This window comes from Macaca thibetana, chromosome 9 (genome assembly GCF_024542745.1).
Source record: "Macaca thibetana thibetana isolate TM-01 chromosome 9, ASM2454274v1, whole genome shotgun sequence".
Lineage (NCBI taxonomy): Eukaryota > Metazoa > Chordata > Mammalia > Primates > Cercopithecidae > Macaca > Macaca thibetana.
This window is the reverse complement of record NC_065586.1, coordinates 39,615,894-39,620,884: the sequence shown is the minus strand read 5'-3', so window position 1 is coordinate 39,620,884 and position 4,991 is coordinate 39,615,894. Positions and strand designations below refer to the sequence as shown.

At 44.8% G+C, this 4,991-nt stretch overlaps 1 pseudogene; it reads left to right on the top strand.

Annotated features, from left to right (window-relative positions):
* Positions 1–2,473: 2,473 nt before the first annotated feature.
* On the top strand, positions 2,474–4,097 carry LOC126962220 (ankyrin repeat domain-containing protein 54-like; annotated as a pseudogene).
* The last annotated feature ends 894 nt before the right edge of the window (positions 4,098–4,991 follow it).

Genomic DNA, 4,991 nt, shown 5'->3' with positions numbered 1-4,991 from the left:
TGATAAGTACTCACTGCAGCCTCAACCTTCTGAGCTCAAGCAATCTTCCCACCAAGTTTTTATTTTGTTTAACAAACGTGGTCTTGACCTGGCGTGGTGACTTGTGCCTCTAATCCCAGCATTTGGGGAGGCTTTGAAGGGTGGATTGCTCAAGGCTGGGAGTTGGAGATCAGCCTGGGCAGCATAGTAAGACCCTGTCTCTACCAAAAAAAAGGAAGAGGATGAAGTCATGGAAGACAATTTTTCCACAGACTATGGATGGGGAGGATAAATTCAGTATGTTTCGAGTGCATTACATTTATTGTGCACTTTATTTCTACTATTATTACTTTCTAATATATAATGAAATAACTATACAACTTTCCATAATGAAAAATCAGTGGGAAGCCCGAGCTTGTTCTAATGCAACTATACAGCCTCAACTGAGGATAATGGGAGACAGTGACAGATATCAGACAATAGATTCTCATAAGGACAACACAACCTAGTTTCCTGGCATGAGTAGTTCACAATAGGGTTCACATTCTTATGAGAATCTAATGGTGCCTCTGATCTGACAGGAGGCAGAGTTCAGATGATAATGCCAGCGATGGGGAGGGACTGTAAATATACATGAAGCTTCAGTCACCGGCCACTGCTCACCTCCTGCTTTGTGTTCCACGAGCTGGGGAATCCCTGCTCAAGTACATTTGAAAGGATCCATCCCCCGCCAGTCTTTATAGTCATCTTTACTGCCATAGTGGTGAAGTATAGCTGCCACTTAGCTCCCAAGGCATGTGCCTCAGCGCGCATTTCATCACAATCAACAAGTGGGAGCCTGGTTCATTGTGAGGTCACTTCCTGTAAATTACCAGCATTCCATTTCCCATTGGCAAGAATGCTACTTGAATAACCAAACCTATGCCCAAATCCCATCTTTGTGGGGCTATCTCCTGGTACCCTTCCTAGCATCAATTTTCTACCTGTCAGAGTCCAATCAGGAGACATAAATCACTCAAACATATAAACTGGTAACATTTAGTATAAGTAAGTATTATAACACAGGAACAGCAATAATGAGGGATTGGCCAGCACAAGGTATAGACAAAAGTACCACAACATAACCTGTTTCACTTTATGGAAAGCACTGACATTTATAAAATACTCATGGTAAATTTATAAACTAATAGCTAATTATTTTTACTCAGAATAGTACTAAATTAAGAATATAGGCTGGGCATGGTGGCTCACGCCTGTAATCCCAGCAGTTTGGGAGGCCAAGGTTGGTGGATCACCTGAGGTCGGTTGTTCAAGACCAGCCTGACCAACATGGTGAAACTCCGTCTCTACTAAAAAATACGAAAATTAGCCAGGCATGGTGGTGGGTGCCTGTAATCCCAGCTACTCGGGAGGCTGAGGCAGGAGAACTGCTTGAACCCAGGAGGAGGAGGTGGCAGTGAGTCAAGATAAAGTGGAAGCATTTATTATGTATTTATATGCCAGGAATTAATGTGAAGCACTTTACTATCTTATCCAGTCTTCAGGATAGATCTTCAGTTCTCATGACCACAAAAGAGGATACTAAGGTTCAGACAGAAGAGACGTGGCCGGGCAGTGTGTCCCCAGAGCCTATGATCTTGCCACTAGGTTACAGTGCTTCCAGGTAGCACATGTTATGAGGTTTTTGCTTTAAATAAACCAATAAAAAACGCAGGCAAAAAAGGGGTAAGTTATTAAAAAGTGAAAGAAACACCAAGAGAACCTTAACAAAATAACTAAAAATATTATGGAAAAGTTACTGAATTCATTGGCAAATTTACTCTAACTCTAGATTTTCATTGAGGAGTAGGTTGTATTACTCATGATGAAGAAAACATGTTCATTTTAAGTGTATTAACCTAAATATTGATATGGCTTATCATGTTTAATTGTTCACTTAAAGCAATCCAGTTAAAATTCTGCATATCATACAATTGTATACCTTGCTAGTCGATTGCAAAGTAAAGAGTTATCCAAATAAAAACAGCAAAACGTGATGCTTTTCACTGGTTGATGCTATTGTGAGGTGAGCATTTGATATATACAAACAGATGATAATAACAGGTTGCTTACTTCTTTCGTTGGTATATAAAGGTGGTTTCAGGATAGAATAGTATTAAGAACAAAGAAGAATTTGAAATTGAACGTCAACTCAGTGATGCATTAAGATAAAAGTAGAGACAACAAGGCCATCCTGGTGAATACTGATTTTAACACACAGATTCAGAGAAACTATTAGTTCAAAAAATCTTCAATTAAATCTCTAAGATCCAGGACTTTGCAATAAATATGTAAATAAATCCCCAAATATCCATGCTAAAAGTTTAAAAGAAATGCTAGCTGATAATTAAAGAAATATAGCTTTTCCTTAGCTTTGCAGTAATCTAGAAACAAAGAATGTTTCTAATATTTAGGCAGACACTGCAAAGCACCTTACAAGGAGAGACATGTAAGGATGACTCGATTCACTGGCCGCCCTGGGCTTGTCCACAGTACCCCCAAGATGAACAGTAAATCCACTGTGTAAATGCTCATGAACAAAGTACTACAGGACTTTTCCAGTTTAAACATACCATATTTTCTTTCAGACAGTTCTTCAGTTGTTTACACAGATAAGTGATGCAACCATTCCATTTCTCTGAAAATTGAGCAAAAGTTGATTCTCAAAAATAGGTCCCTATGTCAGAGCAGCACTAACATATAATGACTTATATCCCGTGTTTTACATCCTAACAGTCCGCATCATTTTACTGTTTTCCAAATAATTTTTCCAAAGAACTTTCCCCTTTTTTGGTGGTTCTTACGATTAGTTTAATGGGAGACAAAAAGAGAAATTTTAAAGTTTAATTCCTCTTCTTAGCCTTTAGATTTCTGAAAAGCAGAAGGGCAGAAAAGATCCGTCAAATTAAATACGAAAAAAGGGAGACCACAATAAGGTGGTCTCCAGGGGTATTTTAGCAAACTTCCTAAAACATGTCTTAGCTGTGTGGAAATAAGACTTTACAGTGGCCGGGTGTGGTGATGCAGGCCTGTAATCCTAGCATTTTGGGAGGCTGAGTCAGGGAGATTGCTTTGAGCTCAGGGCAACATAGTGAAACCCCCATCTCTACCAAAAATACAAAACTTTGCCAGGCCTAGTGGAGTGAACCTGTAGTCTCAGCTACTTGGGAGACTAAGGAGTGCAGATGACTTGAGCACAGGAGGCAGACGGTGCAGTGGGCAGAGGTAGTGCCACTACATTCCAGCCTGGGCCAAACAGAGACCCTGCCTCAAAAAAAAAAAAAAAAAAAGCTGAAGGGCACCTGGGGCGGCTTCTCCTTTCTGACCTCGGGTCTGCACTGGGCAGCTGCACGGGCCTCCCAGGCCAGGAGGCCCCTGGGGCCCAGTCCCCATTGTACCACCGCATGACTGGTGACCGTAGGATGCAGAGCTGCACCAGGAGCTGTGCTGCAAGATCCCCGCTGGCAGCTGAGGCTCACTGCCAGGCCCCACTGTTGGCTCGGGCCATGAGCAAAGAGGTGCAGCTCTGAAAAGAATGAGGGAGACAATGCCAATGCTGCCAGTGCCAACGACGAGGAAAAAGTGTGGCAGCTGCTGGAAAATGGCACGGATCCCTGAGCAGCTGACAAGGGCCACACAGCTCTACACTTTGCCTCTTGCAATGGTAATGACCAGATTGTGGCCTGCACCACCCATGACTCTGTCATCACCATACTGCTACGACGAGGGACCCGGTGGATGCCCTGGACCAAGCTGGACATATGCCTCCACACCTGGCCAAGACGAAGCTGAACATCCTGCAGGAGGACCACTCCCAGTGCCTGGAGGCTGTGCAACTGGAGGTGAAGCAGATCATCCCAATGCTGAGGAAGAACCCGGTGCACCTACAGTGACGTGAACAGGGGGAGTGGCTGGACCACCTCTGCACCTACCTCTAGATGACCAGTACCAAAGAGCAGGTGGATGAAGTGCCCGACCTCCCAGCCAGCTCCACCTCCCTCAGTCTTTGGATACAGAGCATGGAGGAGGTAGCAAGAGATGCTCCCTGGCTTCCTGTCACTGCCCCCACTAGTCTCTGAGTACAAAGAAAAAGCCCAACATCTGGGACTTGGAAGCTGCATTTGTCAGGTGAGGACCTCGCCATCACCCCCAGATGCAATGGGGTAGAGATGCTCTCTCCACAGCCTCAGGACCACTCCTGGTGCCACAGTCTCCAGCATCTCTGTGGACCGGGACGATAGCCCCCAGCTTCTTCCTCCGGCTCCTGTGGCACTAGGCCAGGCTCTACAGCCTCACCTCAGCTCCGCAGACCTGCACTGTCCTAGCAGACCTCGCTCACCCCATGGCCTCCATGGTGCCCTCACCAGGCCCCAGACCCGTCTGTATGTTCCTTCCCAGCCATGGGCTTGTTTCAGTCACCAGGTGTGGCCTAGGTGGGCACCCTCTGGCCGAGGGGACTGTCATGGGGGCTGTTGGCTGGCCCTGTGCCTCTCATCAGAACTTAGATATAGACATGTCACCAGACTTTCAAGGAAACACTGCAGTGGGTGTCTCTGGTTGGAGGAGAGGATTGATGAGGGTTAGACCTTAAAAATACAAGTTTAAGAGGGACCCTAGATCTTAAAAATGCAAAGTTAAGAAGGACCCCAAAGCAAAAAGTCCCAACTGCTTTTCTCCCAATCATTAAAACGCCAGAGGGTGTAATGGTTTTGCAGTCTACTTGTAGTATTTTGCAGCCTAGCGGTACTAGGCTTATAAGTGGCCCCTCAAGATGTCCATATTCTGATCCAGGAACCTGTGAATATTACGTTATATGGTAAAAGAAGCTTTGCAGATGTGATGAAGTTAAGGACTTTGCAGATGTGATGAAGTTAAGGACTTGCCACCTTAAGCTTGTTTAGGTGGCAAGTTGATGTCCTAACTCGGATCCTTGTAAGAGCAGAGCAGGTGATGGGAGAGTGGTGGGAAGTGTA